The sequence below is a fragment of the Sciurus carolinensis genome, chromosome 9 (genome assembly GCF_902686445.1).
Source record: "Sciurus carolinensis chromosome 9, mSciCar1.2, whole genome shotgun sequence".
Taxonomy (NCBI): Eukaryota; Metazoa; Chordata; class Mammalia; order Rodentia; family Sciuridae; genus Sciurus; species Sciurus carolinensis.
In genome coordinates, this window is record NC_062221.1 from 13,656,039 (window position 1) to 13,675,749 (window position 19,711).

General features: G+C 38.6%; 1 protein-coding gene across 1 annotated transcript in view; it reads left to right on the forward strand.

Moving 5' to 3' along the window:
• The window catches only part of Slc9a9 (solute carrier family 9 member A9), a 547,508-nt gene that overhangs the window by 257,719 nt on the left and 270,078 nt on the right, over positions 1-19,711 (forward strand). The window lies entirely within an intron of this gene.

A 19,711-nucleotide genomic window follows, 5' to 3' on the forward strand; every position in this document is an offset into this window, starting at 1 on the left:
CTTTACAAATGGAAGTCTGCACTTAGTGGGAAAGGATACACACAATTGCTCCATAGAGAAAGGCCGCGGCTTGCCGCTGGCCGTCAGCACAGGATCCAGCGTAGGCAGCCTCCGTGGGCTTGGGCATCTCTTCACACATCAGTGTTAGTGATCTTTGCCTGTGTGCCTTGGGAAGTCAGAAAACACAGATTAAATGTGGCAGCTTTGCACTTTCATGTCTCTTAACACCGAAAGTCCACTTAGGGAGTCCTCTGAGGTGGGTCAGCTGATAGAGAGAGGGGCAGTCCCAAGGCCCCAGGGCCATGGATCCTGTGATCTGGCTTCCACAATTAGGTCACCTTTCTGTGACAGTCAGGGTTTGCGCTTGAGTAGCTGCAGCGATTGGGTGCTTTTCCATGTAGAAGAATCACTGAGGCTCCAAGCAAATGTCAAAGCCATCTCTCTCCTGAAGCCTGATTTCCTGCTTCTCCCACATTCCAGTCCTGAATCCCTTGCTGCCTTCTGCATCTTCACTGACCATCATATGGTGGGAATCTCTGCTAAAGTGTTAACTAATAATGAGACATGCTTCACTGGGTATTTGTGTTTTAGTAGGTGATGCTTTAAGTTTAAATAGCAAATAATCATAAAAATGGACATATATTGAGGATGTACCATGAGCCAGACACTGGCTGGCTGCCTTTAACAGATTATCTCGTTAATTTACAGAAAGACTTAAGAGACTATCCCCAGTTTACTCAGCCAATGGTGAATGGTAAACTAGGATTTTAAATGAGGAAATGAGTCCAGACCCAGGACTCTGGAGTACTAGGCATCACTACTTTGATGGACACTCCACCTTGGAATATCAGGCAGACCTCCAAGAGTGGGAAGATAACTGGAGTCCCAGGAGCCTGTTCGGTGCGCTTGCTCCTGGCTGGTTTTGGCTCTCTTGTGAATACTGTGGTAAATTGTGTTAGTAATGACAGCCTTCTCCTCCTATCAGCTGGCCCAACTTAATGCAGGCCAAGCTGTACCCACAGACTTCAAAGGGGTCAGTGCTAGTACTGAAAGCTGCCTTCCAGTTCTTAGGACGCCATGATCAAGACTGCCTTCCTGGATTCTACCCTACTAGGCCCTTGTACCCAATTTATTTTCATGCAAATTCTACTGTTAGTGCATTGCCATGTTATTATGCATAATAATAACACAAATAAACAAAGAATAATCACATCCTTTAAGTGAATTAACATAGACAAATCATTGATATCATTGTCATTCAAAAAATGTGATGACCTTCCTCCATATCTGCACCCTATTCAGTACTTCACCTTTTGTAAAATGATCTAAGTAAAGTTCACAATAAGAATAAACATTTGACCTTCCTGAAAGGTAAAGAAGTATGTTTAACTCACCTAATGCCTTTTAGTCTACTGTTGAAGTTTAATGAGCACACACACAATACGTGCACTATTACCTAAGAGGCATATGTGCATTTCTGTGTGTGAAAATGACCTATCTCTAGGTTCATTGCAACAAGATCTTGTTCTACTGACTACTTTAAGGTTACAGTCCTTGGGAAACTGTGTAAATGGGTAGTTTATCTGCACTTTGCTCTTTTACCACCCTTTACAATCTGATATCCTTATTGGACTCCATTCAGATTACCTAGGGAGGTGTGCTCATGGCCTCCATCGCTGGAAGACCCAAAGTCCATGGCTATACCCAGGGACAGACTCTTTCCCGTAGTACTGCTGATTTAGGCAATATGCCTCACAGGCATTTGATAGAAACCAAACTCTAGGTGTGAGTTTTTTCTATTGCCGAAGACCAAGCCAGCTTAGTCAAAATTACTTATGTGATCATTTATTATTTAATCCTTCCCTATCTCCAAACTGGATTTGTGGTAACTCATAACATAAGCCATGTATATCATGGGACCTTTTAGTTGAGAATAAACACGTAAGCATTCTGGGATAGTTTTTCTGCAAAATAGGGCAACCGTTTGTTGCTATAACTTGGCAATAAATACGATTCTGAGCTTTCTGGAAGACAAAGTCAAAAGGGAAACATGATGAGTTATATAGGAATAAAACAGCATTATAAAAGGAAGTCACACTTATTTATAAAAATAGCAAACTTTTTTTCCGGTACTAAAATTTTAGGAGAATTTATCATATGCATCCTTATGTAAGGAAATTTGAACACCAGAATGGAAAAATGTATTTAATAATAATTTTAGAGAAGATGGAGATTCATTCTTCCTGTGGTCATTTCTCATATTGCCCTTCAATGAAACCTGAGGGTGGTGGTGTCAAATATAATCCTCTGAGTTTCTTCCAATGTAATGATAAAATCCTTTAGTTCTAGTCCATAGGTAAACTAATGTGATGCAAAGCTAAAATCTGGAAGACTTTCTTTTAATGCTTAATAAATGAATATACAACATCAAATGCAGTGAACTAAAATGGGATGGGCTGTTAGTTTATGAGCCATTATAGCATAACACAGCAGTCATGGGTCCTTGCTCGCATGGTGGGGGCTCCCTAATGGCACATTCCACCGGTCCTAGAGAGGGTGGCGTGTGCCACCATGCACATCCCCTGAGACCCGACTTTCCAATGTAGGTCCTCAAGGATATCCACCAAGCAAGTGGGACTCTGGCCCTGCTTCACATGTTTACAGGATCTATATGTTGGGTTTTCACATAAGCTTTCACGTGAAAAAAGGATTTCTGTTGCCTTAAGTCTGTTTTAAAGTGTTTTTTTGTGTGTGATTTTTTTCTGACTCCTACATTAATTTATGTTCATTGCAAAAAATTTAGAAAATGTAGATTCATTAATGAATTCTAAAATTAGAATCACTTATATTCTTACTTCCTATCAATAACTATTACTAATATCTGTGCCCATCTATGTAGATATATATATGTATGTGTATATACATATATGTTTATGTCTTAACATATGCATATACATACACACTCAAATATACCCATGCTTATTTATAAAAATAGCAAACTTTCTGTATATATATATATGTATAATATAATGTATATACATATATATATACACACATACTTATACTTTCTATATATAGAAATATAATTACATACATATGTAACTATATATAATTATATATGTAACTATATATATGTAACTATATATGTAACTATATGTAACTATAGTTCTATAATTACTAACTTGATTTTTTTCACTGAACCATTTTTAGTGAAACTTTTTCATGACATTAAGTAGTACATCATTTGAACTTTTCATAATTTATTTTACATGGTTGTTTGCAGTCTTTAGTATTATTACTGTAATGATAATCCTTACAGCTAGGTGTATTAATTTTTATTGACATCACAGCATAAAAATGAAAGTTCTGGGTTTATATGAAGACTAGAATCTTAAAGTTTTGGAGAGGTTTGTCCAAATTGTCCTCTGGAAATTTCTTGTCCCTGTCTACTCCACCAAGAGTGTGGAAGGGGTTCCCTTCACCCGTGCCTTCTCCACATTAGGCCTTGGTAACCACTGCTAACTGCTAACCAAGCTCCATTTCACTCTGGTTGACATTTTGTTTATGCTCATTATTATGAGAGGTTAAGTACCTCTCAGTATTTGTTAGTATTCTTCTTCGGTGAACTACCTGTTCACCCGCTTTATCCTTTTCTCCTGTTGAATGCTGATCTTGGTTTGTCACATTGGATTTTATTTGCTCTTTACCTATTAAGAAAATTAACCTTTTGACTGTCTTATAAGCTAAAAATATTTTCCAATTTGTACTTGTACCTTTTAAGCTATGTGACATTTCATTTGTTTGGGTCAAGGAAAGTGGTTAGTATGAACACTTTCAAGTTTTATGTGGTTAATTATATCTCCTTGGAAAGTCCAACTGTTTCTCTAAAGACAATATATGCTTTATTTTAATAGCCGTCTGGTTTTATTTTTACACTGGAATCCAACTGGAATTTGTTTTGATATGAGGAATGGGGTCTATAGGAATTTCATTTTTTTCTGTGGCAGTAAGCCACTTATCCTATCAACCATCAACCTTTTCCTAGAAATTTGGAATGTCTATACCATTTCAATTATTTCAGCTTCGTGGTTCATTTTAATATCTAGTAGATCAATCTCCCTCACCCCTTCTCCATTTTTAAAGGTTCCTGTGCTACACCCACATATTTATTATTCCAGGTGGACTGGAAAATAACTTTACTAGGTTCCAAACAGAAGATAACTTTGGGATTCTAACCAGGGCCCATTACATTTTTAGATTAATTTGAAAAGTGGTGTTTTTATAACATCGAGTCTTCCCACACAGGAATGTTATGTCTATCCATTCATTTAAGTCATATTTTATGATCCTCAGTAAATTTTTATAGTCATCTTCACAGTGGACCTACAAATTTCTTTTAAGTAACTTTTTAACTACCTTATATTTGGGGGTGCTATAATGAATGGGAACTTCTTCCATTGTAGCTTCTAACTGGTTATGGTGTGTGTGTGTGTGTATGTGTGTGTGGATCTAGATTTCTCTGCCCTATTTGACTGACTCTCTGCAGTCCTGAATTTCAAACCTAGAGCTGATGTGCTGGATTAGGATTAATAGGCAGCAGTTATCATGGGCTTTCATCTCCATAAGGGCTTTCTTGACAGCATCAACTGAAGCTTCTGAGGCACTCAGGAAATATATTCTGAGCAATGGAATGAATGATTTTAACTCAACTAAAGGGAAAACTTCCCGGATCTGAGCAGACTAGTAAGTGATTTATATGGTAGTAAGTGCTCATGGTTGGAGGGTGGTGGCGGTTGACGTTCCTGCATCTCCTTTACATCTCCTAGCCAGGCTATTCCAGAGGGGATCCATACATCAAGGAAATGATGTATCATAAATTTCATTCATCTGTACTTTGTTTTCCTAGCTATCAAGTTAAAAATACAGTCACGTAGTTCTGAGAAGAGCACAGTATGGAGGAATGTGGTGGACAGGTGTTAGCCTGGGTTGCCTGGCACCCGATCTCACACTCCCTGCAAATAGTACCCTGATGTCTCTTAGGGAACCATCCACCAACCGTCCTCCTCTGAATGACATCTCCGTAACCAGACATCCCACCCTCCTGTGCTAAAGAGAATGAGGATGTCTGAAGCTAAGTCAATCAGGCACTCTCCCTGGGATGTGAAATCTAGCAGGGAGATGGGAGGAAACAAAGCTTTCCACATCTGTTCTTTCTGACAACTGAGCTCTACTGAGCCCTCCTACTGATTCCTGCCACCAGGTCCTTAGGACTTAGAGCTCTCACACTTCCTTCCACAAATCCCTTTCTGGTTACAACAGCCATTTTTATTGCTTACAAAAAAACTTAAATGGTGTAAGGAAAAGAATAATCCAGAAGCTATTTCAACAAAAGAATCTGCATAACTTAGGGACCATCCAAAAGGAAGCGGGGTTCAAAGGCAGCACAGTCTCCAGGCTAGGATACTTGGGACTATCTTCTGCCAGGTGCACACTTAGCAACAAACAAAAGGAATCAAGCTTTTACAGACAGTTTGTGCGGGTTCACTCTGCTTCCATTATGCCTGCCATTCCGGCTCCTTATTGGATTCATCGTGAGCACTTCAGGGGGGCCGTGCTCATTACCACATCTCCCACATTCACTTCCAGTTGCTACTAATTTGATGATGATCATTTGATTTATTTTGATCATCTTTTACTTCGAGGGCCACATTTGCAGCCACCTCATCTCCGTCTCTTGGAAATTGCACCTGCAAATGTTCAATAGTCACATGGAAGAACTTGGTTTTGTGGAAACAAGTGGCTTTTAGGCATGCAAATGAGGGTTGGCATTTCTATTACCCAGAAGTCTGATTTTCTGCTCTTGGAAATATACAAGTGAGATTTGAGAAAACATTTATTTGGAAAGACAGGGCAGAATATAAAATGCAAGCAAGAAGTCTTTCTAAGGGATGAGATTGTGTACATGGAAATGGACTTGAGGGTCCACAAGCCAGGAGAACCTAGGAAGAAAGAATATGTCTGGATATGCCTGCCCTACTTACAAAATCAGCCACTGAGGTTGTCTCTGGTTTCTGGCTCTTCTGACTTGCCCAAGGACTGGAATAAGTCACTCTATTAATTGGGATCTCATTTTCTTCACTACTAAAGTAAAAGGATTTTATTATTTTCTAATGGAAGGACACTGTACCCATACAGAATGTGGCTTTTAAGTAAATACATGACCCTGAGCTCTTTTCCCGCATCAGGTACCTACACACCTGCTGCCCTGATTTCAGATTTTCTTATCCAGAGGCCTATTTTCTAAAAGTCATTAGGTTACTGAGCCATTATTTTAAATTGAATATTGAAAATAATTCAACAGTATTATGGATAGCGTAATCTCTAACAGAATTGAATCCTGTCATAGAAGCTGCTTTTCAGTTTATAAAGATAACCAAGAAGCACAGCTGGACAGGTTGGTAGAAAATTCATTTTTATAATCTGTTTCCCAGCTGAGACTTTGGGGGGTCAGGTTTTTATCCAGAAGCCGACTTTCAGGGACTGTCATTAAATATCTGAAGAGTATGATTTCTAATGGCAACACTGACACCACGTCTAATGACTTCCCTGCTTCCAGGCAGTGTGAGAATAAAGGCAGCTTCCATTTTTAGCTTCCTGGGGTCTAGTTTATGTTCAATGGAGGCAAAGAAGAGGAAAGGGGGTCATTGGTATGGCTTATTCTCTCACACAAGTCAAACAATACAACCCTCTATCTACTGAGCTTGGAATAACCGCCATCTAAGAAAATAAACATTTAAAAATATGAAGGAAAAAAAAGTTCTGATTACTAAGTAATGGTGTTCAGTGATTCTAGAGAGTAAAAGACTGAAAACATTTTATAAATATAGAAAAGTAAAAGTAAGTTACACTGGTCCATTCACTAGGGAGTCAAACAGGGCGCCTGAAATGAACATGTAACCCACACATGTGGAGCACAAGTCCTTCCCAGGGACATTCTCCTTGGTCTGCAGGCACGGGACCCCAGGCCACTGTCATGGGAAGGAAGAGCTTGGAAGCTCAGGTCTGCTTACCTGTCTGTCAGATCAGCCCGGGGAAGGCTTTTGTGGAATAAGCGCTCAGGAGAAGGGGGACTTGGGAACGTTTTTCTCTTTCACAATAGACAAGAGGGCAAGATTTCCGAATGAAAGAAGCATGACCGGACACCATGTGACTCCCCTTGACTGTGGCAAGAAGCTGGTTCTTCAGGTCTCACCTCCATCAACTCTCAGATTGGCGGACATTGGTTTGGAACTCTTCAAGAAGTCTCTTGAAGAGACTCAGAGGGGGACATGTTCCATTGGGTCGTTCCCTGATGCATCGAACGACTGGGTGGAAACACTATTTCTGGAGCTCAGTAAATACATCTCCAGGAGAGGACTTGGTTTGAATCATTTCTCAAAAATAGCTTCTAAGGACATGTCATTAGCCAACACCTCTTAAGACTGCCCGCTCTTATATCACGAGGACCACGTGATTACAACTTAGCCAACAGCTCACCAACAGATGAGGGACAGTGAGCGTTGGCAGAGACAAAAATAAAACCTGGAGGCTCCAAATATAAGGCATTCAAGCTGTGGAGATGGGTACCCACAATTCTCAAGGGGATTAGTTAACCAGCACCCGGAACCACGGCTGAGCATACCAGTATGTCATCTCAACAAACAGAGTGGAGAGCCTCTCCTCCTGTGACAACCTCGCAATTCACACCTGCTCTTTCTTGAATCAAATTGCTCTTCATTTCAATCTGCAAACAACCTGCACGTGTAACGAAAGTAGTGGACAAATTTACCCCTGCTCTCCTCCCTGTAAATGCGTTCGGTCTTGATTTTACATCTCCACCAGGTGCCAAGCAGGCAACGAATAAAGAGGAAATTCGTTCTTTCTCAAGAACCCATGCATGAGCACGTAGAAAATTATCAAAAGATAACACAAAATAGCCGACATGTAAGTGAAGGAGAAAAGCGAGTTAGAAATAATTCCCAGGTCTCCGTATCAATCGGATCAATGATTCCTTCACCAAAATGGGGGACTGCAAGTGAAAAGGGGAGACACAGCAATGAGTAGTTTTGGGAGGATCTTCTATCTGGCATTTGGACCTGCACATCTGGCATGACATTGCTAATTAGAGATTTAGGCAACGGTGGTACAAATATGTTAGCCGATTCCAAAGAAATGGAAAGGCAAGGAGGCTAATCCTGATGGATACCAAAACTGGAGGTGAAATGCCAGGGGCCTAAGCCAAAAGGATTTTCCTTCTTCTCCAGACCTCAAGTTCATGCATGTGAGTACTTTACTACCTTAGGAAGAATTTACCCAGGGAATTCATTGTTGGTGTTGTTAGATGGAAATTGGTAAACCTTGCAGCACAGACAGGAAGCTAACAATTAAATGCATGTGTACACTCTGCACTGGAGAAACCAGAAATAAGAGCCTCGTTTCCTATATTCATGTTCTTATATTCCACAGACTCATGTCTAATCTGCCAACTATGGAGCCGCCAAACACGGCCCACTGGACAGTAATTGTACTCTTTGGAAACCTGGATTCTTTCATATTCCCTGAAGGAGTTATCCATTTCGTTAAATCTTTGACTTCTCAGTTCCAAGTTCATTTTCAGTGGTAGTAGGGAACCTGTCAGAAATGTCTCTTTTTACTAGATCAAGAATAAATAAAAGTGTGGCATGGAAAAATAACCCATCAACCTTAAAACCCCTCCGAGTACCATCTGAGAGCAAGACCCATTTTTTTCTTCCTTACTCTCTTTCTGTGTTCTGATGATATAATCAATATTTCCTGTCCAAAAATGCAATATTCTCCAGTCTTAGAAACCCCTCAAGTCGGCATTTAACGTCAAAGAAAATCATGCTCCATGTGACGGGCGTGTATTTTTCTGCTTCTGTATCTGAAGGCTTCATCAACTTTTAATGAGAAAAGAACTATCTGGGATGTTCTCAGTGGCAGAGACGGCAGGTGACAATAGTCTGGAATTTGCATGTAAGAACAGAAAGACCCTGTCACTAATCAATCCATATGGACACCTACTTGAATGTGAGGATTAAAATTAAGTCTCCCCCATTCTCTTTTTAAAACAAATAACATTTCTTGTAATAGAGATTAATTCCATTGACCAGCCCACAACTAATCACTTGATGTCCTCTGGGCACAGTTATGGGTTGGGGACAATGGAAAAAGGAAGTTAGTGGACACAACCCTTGAGGAGAACTGGTCAAGAGGGAGACATGGGGTGGGCAAGACGACAGAAATTCAAATGAATCTGTGGGATCCCATGCAATTCTTGAAGAAATGTAAAAATGAAACCACTCACACAGACATTTAAAATTGGAAGGTGCTTTGACGTTATCCACCCCAGTGTTTGCCAGAGTTTCTTGACGCTAATTGGTAAAAAATAAAATAAAATAGGTTTATCATGCACCATATGCTTGTTTATTGACTTTTATTTGTTAACTAGAAGCATAATTATGACTTTAGAATCTGTAAAAATGCTGATTAAAATTGTGAGGTTCTCATATTTTCTTCATACCCCAATTTGAAGACCACTATTGCTAACTATCTTTTCAACTCAGGAGAAAACAATTGTCCAGGCAATGAATTTAAATGAGATGTGCCATCCACCTATTTGAGTGTCTGAACTATGATGAGTTAGATCCCGGCTCTCCTGGTTCCTAATATGCTGCATTTATTTTCTTACATAATTTACCACCACACATTGAACCTTGATCGTATGAACAGGTAAAAACAGACATACACACTATGCTCTCTGAGAGGGTCCAGAAGTAGGAAAGATGGAAAAGAGTGTAAATGGAACTCTGTTCATCAAAACCCATTATCCTCTGAAAATTGATCTCTCTGGAAATTATTTACTTACCAACAGGATCACTGTTATTCCCAAATAATTATGGACCCCTTCATGCTATTTCCTAACTTTCTTTGCTTGCCAATTAACTTCAACTGATCTTTGGGCTTCTTTGTGGTTTCTCAAAACAGGTCTTTTAACTAGTGTCAAAAAGTGTTGGTTCTAGTTCTTGTTCAAAATTCCATAAATGAGTCCCTGCAGCCAAACCTTTGGGGATCTTGTCCATCCCTAAAACCTCACTGGACAGATGCTGAAAGGCCATCTGTGTACAAACATGAGTCAGATACTTCTGTTTTCTCTGATTTCTTTCAGAGTCTCTTACTCATTACAGGTCCAGATTTTTTAGCATGTTCTACTCCATATGAACACAAATGTAGGTACTTGATTCCATTCATTACTGCCATAGGACCCCATAAACACAACTTCAACCCAAGATCTTACTCATGCAATGCACCAATTGCATTTAATGGTGCTCGTTTATCCAGCAGAGACAGAAACAGAATAATCATGTCTTATTTTTGTCGAGAAAGAACATAAAGAAATGTTTTGCCAGTAGAGAATAGACAGAGTAGATTTTTCATGTGTCTAATTTTTATGAATCCTAGGACTAATAAAACATGCAAGGTACTAAAGTACTTATAATAGTGTTTGACAATTAACCATAGAGTTATTCACTGTTTCTCCTAAGTTTTGTATTTAGAAAGTTTATAGTTGATTGATTCAATATGTATTTATTTCCCATCTATAATGGATTCAAATCCAAAGCGTGCTGATAGAACACATTTCCCAGGCACACACCTCTGTCCCCCATCTCTCTCCTTTTCTCATGGAGAGTTCCCTATTTCTGAACCTGCACCCCCACTTTTTTTTTTTTTTTTTTTTTTTTCATCTTTCAAGACTTGAATGCCTCTCTGTCCTTCAGGAAAAATGTCCCTATCCCTCCCACACTTTCCCAAACCAGAAACAAGAAACTCCCTCTCAGGATTCCTGTGTCCTGTGTGTGTGTGTGTGTGTGTGTGTGTATGTTTAGGTGGTGCTTTTATTTTTATTGGTTCTTTGGGCTATGTATGACAGTAGAATTCATTTTTTTAAAATATTTTTTTATTGCAAACAAATAGGATACATCTTGTTTCTCTGTATACATGAAGTAGATGGTTTTTAAAATGAAAGGGATTCTTGTTGCAGGTCTTTGGCTCAATCTGTCTGTCCTGAAGTTACTAAACTTCAGTTATATGTGGATGGATACACTGTGAGGATGCCAATTATACTGGCCAGTTCCATTCTCAGGTCACCTAAATTCTAGAAATGTATTCCCAGAGAGCTCTGTCTCCTCACTCCCTGGTCTTTTAGTTTTTCTATCAGAAAAACAAGAGACGATGTAGAGGAAAGCTTGATTTCCAAGTAGTCATTTTATTTTATTTTTATTTATTTATTTTATATATATATATATATATATATATATATTTTGTAAACTAATGGGATACATGTTATTTCTATTTGTACATGGAGTAACAGCATACCATTTGTGTAATCATACATCTATACCAGGTAATGGTGTTTGATTCATTCTGTTATTTTTTCCTTCCCCCACCTCTCCCACCCTTCTTTTCCATCTATACAGTCCCTCTTTCCTCCATTCTTGTCCCCTCCCACCCCCCATTATGTGTCATCATACACTTATCAGCAAGATCATTCGTCCTTTGGTTTTTTGAGATTGGCTTATCTCACTTAGCATGATGATATTCTCCAATTTCATCCATTTGCCTGCAAATGCCATAATTTTATTATTCTTTATGGCTGAGTACTATTCCATTGTATATATTTACCACAGTTTCTTTATCCATTCATCAATTGAAGGACATCTAGGTTGGTTCCACAGTCTGGCTATTGTGAATTGAGCAGCTATGAACATTGATGTGGCTGTATCTCTGTAGTATGCTGATTTTAAGTCCTTTTGGTATAGGCCGAGGAGTGGGATAGCTGGGTCAAATGGTGGTTCCATTCCAGGTTTTCTAAGGAATCTCCATACTGCTTTCCAGAGTGGGTGCACTAATTTGCAGCCCCACCAGCAATGTATGAGTGTACCTTGTTCCCCACATCCACGCCAACACCTATTGTTGCACGTATTCTTGATAATTGCCATTCTAATTGGGGTGAGATGGAATCTTAGGGTGGTTTTGATTTGCATTTCTCTTATTACTGGAGATGTTGAACATTTTTTCATATATCTGTTGATTGCTTGTACATCTTCTTCTGTGAAGTGTCTGTTCATATCCTTAGCCCATTTGTTGATTGGGTTATTTGTATTCTTGGTGTAGAGTTTTTTGAGTTCTTTATGTATTCTGGAAATTAATGCTCTCTCTGAAGTATGAGTGGCAAAGATTTTCTCCCACTCTGTAGACTCTCTCTTCACATTGCTGATAGTTTCCATTGCTGAGAGAAAGTTTTTAGTTTGAATCTATCCCAGTTATTGATTCTTGCTTTTATTTCTTGTGCTATGGAAGTCCTGTTAAGGAAGTCTGATCCTAAGCCAACATGTTGAAGACTTGGACCTGCTTTTTCTTCTATAAGATGCAGGGTCTCTGGTCTGATTCCAAGGTCCTTGATCCATTTTGAGTTGAGTTTTATGCAGGGTGAGAGATAAGGGTTTAGTTTCACTGCTGCATATGGATTTCCAGTTTACCCAGCACCATTTGTTGAAGAGGCTATCTTTTCTCCATTGCATATTTTTGGTACCTTTGTCTAGTATGAGAAAATTGTATTTATTTGGGTTTGTGTCCGTGTCCTCTATTCTGTACCATTGATCTACCTGTCTGTTTTCGTACCAATACCATGCCATTTTTGTTACTATTGCTTTGTAGTACAGTTGAAGTTCTGGTATTGTGATACCCCTGTTTCATTCTTCCTGCTAAGGACTGCTTTAGCTATTCTGGGTTTTTTATTCTTCCAGATGAATTTCATGATTGCTTGCTCTATTTCTGTAAGGTACATCATTGGGATTTTAATTGGAATTGCATTGAATCTGTATAGCACTTTTGGTAGTATGGCCATTTTGACAATATTAATTCTTCCTATCCAAGAACATGGGAGATCTTTCCATCTTCTAAGGTTTTCTTTAATTTCTTTCTTTACTGTTCTGTAGTTCTCATTGTAGAGGTCTTTTACCTCTTTTGTTAGATTGATTCCCAAGTACTTTATTTTTTTCAAGGCTATTGTGAATGGGGTAGTTTTCCTAACTTCTCTTTCTGAAAATTCATCACTTATGTATAAAAATGCATTAGATTTATGAGCATTGATCTTATATCCTGCTACTTTACTGAATTCACTTATGAGTTCTAAAAGTTTTCTGGTGGAATTTTCTGGTTCCTCTAAGTATATAATCATATCATCAGTAAAAAGGGATAGTTTGAGTTCTTCTTTTCCTATTCGTATCCCTTTAACTTCTTTGGTCTGTCTAATTGCTCTGGCTAGAGTTTCAAGGACAATGTTGAAGAGAAGTGATGAAAGAGGGCATCCCTGCCTTGTTCCAGTTTTTAGGGGTAATACTTTCAGTTTTTCACCATTTAGAATGATATTGGCCATGGGCTTAGTGTGGATGGCCTTTACAGTGTTAAGGAATGTTCCCACTATCCCTATTTTTTCTAGTGTTTTGAGCATGAAGGGATGCTTTATTTTATCAAATGCTTTTTCTGCATCTATCGAAATAATCATGTGATTCTTGACTTTAAGTCTGTGGATATGGTGAATTACATTTATTGATTTCCGGATGTTGAACCAACCTTGCATCCCTGGGGTAAATCCCCTTGATCACGGTGCACTACCTTTTTAATATATTTTTGTATGCGATTTGCTAAAAGTTTGTTGAGAATTTTTGCATCTATGTTCATTAAGGACATTGGTCTGAAATTTTCTTTCCTCGATGTGTCTCTGTCTGGTTTAGGTATCAGGGTGATATTGGCTTCATAGAATGAGTTTGGGAGGGTTCCCTCCTCTTCTATTTCATGGAATACTTTGAGGAGTATTGGAATGAGCTCTTCTTTAAAGGTTTTGTAGAACTCGGCTGAGAACCCATCTGGTCCCAGACTTTTCTTTGTTGGTAGGCCTTTGATGACTTCTTCTATTTCATTACTTGAAATTGATCTATTTAAATTGTGTATGTCCTCCTGGTTCAGTTTAGGTAATTCATATGTCTCTAGAAACTTGTTGATGTCTTCAAGATTTTCTATTTTGTTGGAGTATAGATTTTCAAAATAGCTTCTGATTATGTTTTGTATTTCACTCGTGTCTGTTGTGATATTTCCTTGTTCATTCCAAATTTTAGTAATTTGAGTTTTCTCTCTCCTCTTTGTTAGTGTGGCTAAGGGTTTATCAATTTTGTTTATTTTTTCAAAGACACAACTATTTAATTTGTCAATTTTTTCAATTGTTACTTTTGTTTCAATTTCATTGATTTCAACTCTGATTTTAACTATTTCTGTCTTCTACGACTTTGTGTTGCTCTGTTCTTTTTCTAGGGCTTTGAGCTCTAGTGTTAGGTCGTTTATTTGTTGATTTTTTTCTTCTTTTATTGAATGCGCTCCATGAAATAAATTTTCCTCTAAGTACTGCTTTCATAGTGTCCCAGAGATTTTGGTATGATGTATCTTTGTTCTCGACTACCTCTAAGAATTTTTTTTATTTCCCTCCTGATGTCTTCTGTTATCAATTCATCACACAATAGCATATTATTTAATTTCCAGGTGTTGGATTAGTTTATGTTTTTTACTCTTTCATTTATTTCTAATTTCAATTCATTATGATCTGATAGAATACAAGGCAGTATCTCTATCTTCTTGTATTTGCTAATATTAACTTTGTAGCATAGAATATGGTCTATTTTAGAGAAGGATCCATGTGCTACTGAGAGGAAAGTGTATTCGGTCTTTTTTGGATGGTATATTCTATATATGTCCGTTAAGTCTAAATTATTGATTATGTTATTGAGATCTATGGTTTCTTTGTTCAATTTTTGTTTGGAAGATCTGTCCAGTGGTGAGAGAGGTGTGTTAAAGTCACCTCGTGTTATTGTGTTGTGGTCTATTTGATTTCTGGAATTAAGAAGGATTTGTTTGACGTATATGGATGAGCCACTGTTTGGGGCATTGATATTTATGATTGTTATGTCTTGCTGATTTATGCTTCCCTTAAGCAGTATGAAATGTCCTTCTTTATCCCTTGTGACTAACTTTGGCTTGAAGTCCACATTATCTGATGTGAGGATGCATACTCCGGCTTTTTTGCTGAGTCCATGTGCATGGTATGATTTTTCCCATCCTTTCACCTTTAGTCTGTGGGAATATCTTTCTATGAGATGAGTCTCTTGCAGGCAGCATATTGTTGAATCCTTCTTTTTAATCCAATCTGTCAGTCTATGTCTTTTGATTGATGAGTTCAGGCCATTAACATTCAGGGTTATTATTGAGATATGATTTGTATTCCCAGTCATTTGGCTCATTTTTGTTTTTCGACATGACTTGGTTTCTCCTTTATTTGGGTATTCCTTTAGGGTAGTTCCTCCCTTTGCTGATTTACATCTTTGTATTTCATCTCTTCCTCATGGAATATTTTGCTGAGAATGTTCTGTAGTACCGGCTTTCTTTTTGTAAATTCTTTTAGCTTTTGTTTATCATGGAAGGATTTTATTTCGTCATCAAATCTGAAACTAAGTTTTGCTGGGTATAAGATTCTTGGTTGGCATCTGTTTTCTTTCAGCGCTTGAAAAATGTTGTTCCAGGCCCTTCTAGCTTTTGGGGTCTGGGTTGAAAAATCTGCTGATGTCTGTATTGGTTTCCCCCTGAATGTAATTTGATTCTTTTCTCTCACAGTCTTTAAAATTCTGTCTTTATTTTGTATGTTAGGTATTTTCATTAAAATGTGCCTTGGTGTGGGTCTGTTGTAATTTTGTATATTTGGAGTCCTATAAGCCTCTCATACTTGATTTTCCATTTCATTCTTCAGATGTGGGAAATTTTCTGATATTATTTCATTGAATAGATTGTTCGTTCCTTTGATTTGTTTCTCTAAGCCTTCCTCAATCCCAATAATTCTTAAATTTGGCCTTTTCATGATATCACATAATTCTTGTAGATCCTATTCATGATTTCATACCATCTTCTCCATTTGGTCAACTTTGTTTTAAAGGTTAAATATATTGTCTTCAATATCTGAGGTTCTGTCTTCCAGGTGTTCTATCCTATTGGTTATGCTTTCTACGGAGTTTTTAATTTGGTTTATTGTTTCCTTCATTTCAAAGAGTTCTGTCTTTTTTTTTTTTTTCAGTATCTCTAACCCTTTATTGAAATGATTTTTTTCTTCCCACATTTGTTCTTTTAACTGTTGAGTGGTACAATCATTTAATGCCTGTATTTGCTCTTTCATCTCATCGTTTGCTTCTCTGATCATTTTAATTATGTATATTCTGAATTCCCTTTCTGACATTTCTTCTGCCATGATGTCATTGGATTTTATTGATATAGCATCTAGGTTTGTTTGGGACATTTTCTTCCTTGTTTTCTCATATTGGTCAGGTATCTATCCCTCTAGTAGTGAAACTCTGAGATATTGCAGATTGTCTCTGTTGATTTATAGTGTCCCTGTAGATTTCCAGTAACTCGCCTCCTACCTGCAATAGCCTGAAGTCTTGGCGGAACTTGATAATGCAGTGATACACAAGGAAGCTGCCCCTCTAGGGGTGGTGGCCTTCAGGTGGAGTATATTTCCTGCTGATGGGAAGAGGCACCTCAACTTGTTGACCGATGGTCAGTCAAAAGGGGGACTAGACTGCAGGCTGGGGCATGGCTGGTCTGGGACTGTGTGTCTGGTTCTACTGCCCTGGTGGGAAAGCCTTGCCCAGCAGGGAAGACTCACCCAGTGGGGACGTCTCGCTGGGCAACCCTCCTCTGCGACGTTCCCTGGGGCCCGGAACTACCACCTGGTCTGGGGCGCCTGGTCCTGCGAGGGACTCTCTCTCTGAGCGGCCCTCCTCTACGACATTCCCTGGGGACTGGACCTACTGCCCAGGCCTGGGACCCTCATTCTGCGCGGAATCCTCTTGCTGGGCGGTCCTTCTCTGCAATGCTCCCGGTTGTCTGGGTTCACAGCTCCAGCAGGGGAGTCTCACTGGACCACTCTACTCCAGGAAGTTCCCTGCATTCCGGGACTACTGACCCATCCAGGGAGCCTCACCCAGTGGGAGAACCTCGCCCAGTGGGAGAGACTCACCCGGCAGCTCTGAGTTGGTCCCAAGTGTCTCAACACCTCCTCTTCTTGGCTCCTGAGTCCTGCCAAAGGGCCTCCAGTCTCCTGTAGGTGTCTCAGGAAGGGAGCCGCCCTTCCGATGATGATGGCCTCACCCTCAGGAATAATTCAAAATGCCTGCACCAGCCTCCAAAGAAGCTGAGGAGTCCCAGCGAGGGTGCGCTGAGTCAGCACGGAGGCAAGTGCAGTGTCCCTCAGCAGTAGGGGGGCAGGCAGGCAGGCTCGTCAATGGCGACTGACCACGGCATGGGGGTCAGGAGGGCCCTAGAATTCATTTTGATATAATTTTACAAGCACAGAATATATCTTATTCTAACTCGTACCCCATTCTTATGGATGTACTCCATGGTGGGGTTTACTATGATGTATTCATGTAAGTACATAGGGAAATTATTTCAGATCCATTACACTGTCTTTCCTATTCCTATACCCGTTTCCTTCCGTTAATTCACTCTTATCTAATCTATTGAATATCTATTCTTCCCCTCTCCCCCTGATTAGCTTCCATACATCAGCAAAAACATTCAACCTTTGGCTCTTTGGGACTGGCTTATTTTACTTAGCATGATAGTCTCCATATCCATCCACTTACTGGCAAATGTCATAAAGTCATTCTTCTTTATGGATGAGTACTATTCCATTGTGTATATATACCACATTTTCTCTATGTATTCATCTGTCAAAGGGCACCTAAATTGGTTCCATAGCTTAGCTATTATGAATTGAGCTTCTATAAACATTGATGTAGCTGCATCACTGTAGTATACTGATTTTAAGTACTTTGGGTATATACCAAGGAGTGGGATAGCTGGGTCAAATGGTACCATTCCTAGTTTTTTGAGGAATCTCAATATTGCTTTCCATAGTGTTTGCACCAATTCGCAGTCCCACCAGCAATGTATAAGTGTACCCTTTTCCCCACATCCTCGCCAATATTTATTGTTACTTGTAGTCTTGATAATTGCCATTCTGACTGGAGTGAGATGAAATGTCAATGTAGTTTTAATTTGCATTTCTCTAATTGCTAGAGATGTTGAAAATTTTTTTCATGAATTTGTTGACCATTCATATTTCTTATTCTGAGAAGTGTGTGTGTCTGGGATATTGATTGGGTTTGGAGTTGGTTGTTTTGTTTTTGGTGTTAAATTTTTTGAGTTCTTGTATTTCCTGGACATTAATGCTCTATCTGAGTTGCAGGCAGCAAAGATTTTCCATTCTGTAGGCTCTCTCTTCACGTTCTTGATTGTTTACTTTGCTGTGAAGAAGTTTTTTAGTTTGATGCCATCCCATTTATTGATTATAAATTTTACTTCTTGCATTTTAGGAGTCTTGTTAAGAAAGTCAATTCCTGACCTGATATGTTGAAGGTTGGGCCTCTAACATATGCTAGTTTGTGCAGGGTTTCTGGTCTGATTTCTAGATCTTTGATCCACTTTGGGTTGAATTTTGTGCAGGGTGAGAGACAGGGGTCAAATTTAAATTTTCACTTTTATTATGTTTTTATTCTATTTATTTGTTTTATTTTTTATGTCTGTTATCTAACTTCTTGAGGTAAATAGTTCATTTACTATCAAAATTTTTTCTAATGCAATGCAGGTAAAGCATTTACTCTGAATAGTCATTTGGTTTTTAGCCCATTGGTTTTGATAGGGAAGGTAGTATGCTTATTTTTTCATTTTTAAGTAAAATAAATTTTCTAATTTGATTTCTGTTCAACTCTGACTTTATTAAGAATAATTCATTTTAAAATACACAGCTGATACATTTATTTAGCTAGTTTTTGTTAATTTCTAATCTTACAACCCTTTAGTCAAAAGATATAACAATTTTATAACCTCATGATCACAGGATGTGATTTGCTGGCTTTAAAAAATTTTTTGGAAAAAGAAAATTTCTTGAACATATACATGTATACATTATATATATATATATATATATATATATATATATATATATATATATATAATCAATTGTATTCCATGTAAGTAATTTCTTTTTCATTCTAATATTGCTGAGTTTAAAAGGAAATAATTTTAAAATAAAGAAATAAAGGAAAATAGAATTTAAAAGGAAAAAATAAAGAAAAAAAATTAAGCCTCTCAAAAGTCCTGGATGATAATCGTTCTCTGAAACTAAAATCACTTCATAGAACTATGTCAATTCTGGAAAGCCAGGGAAAGAAGAGTAGAGAATAAAACACAAGTCTATTACTTTAAAACATTTTTTTAACATTACAAAATACACTTATTTGCCAAGGAAAAGGGGTAACAAATACTGGGTCGCTCCTTTGGAGCTGATCTCTAATTGCCCCCAAATGCTAAGGAGACAAGAATAAGGTGAAAGTCTCCTTGGGGACTGTGCGAGGCCAAGTCTCAGCCACTGCAGAGCCCTGCCCCTGGAAGGTCGGCCCAGGCCCTGGAAGCACGGACGTGTCCTGAGAGCGTCCGCAGGCAGAGGTGTGGGCTCGCCCGTCTCCTGCAGCAGAATCTGCCTTTTAAAAGG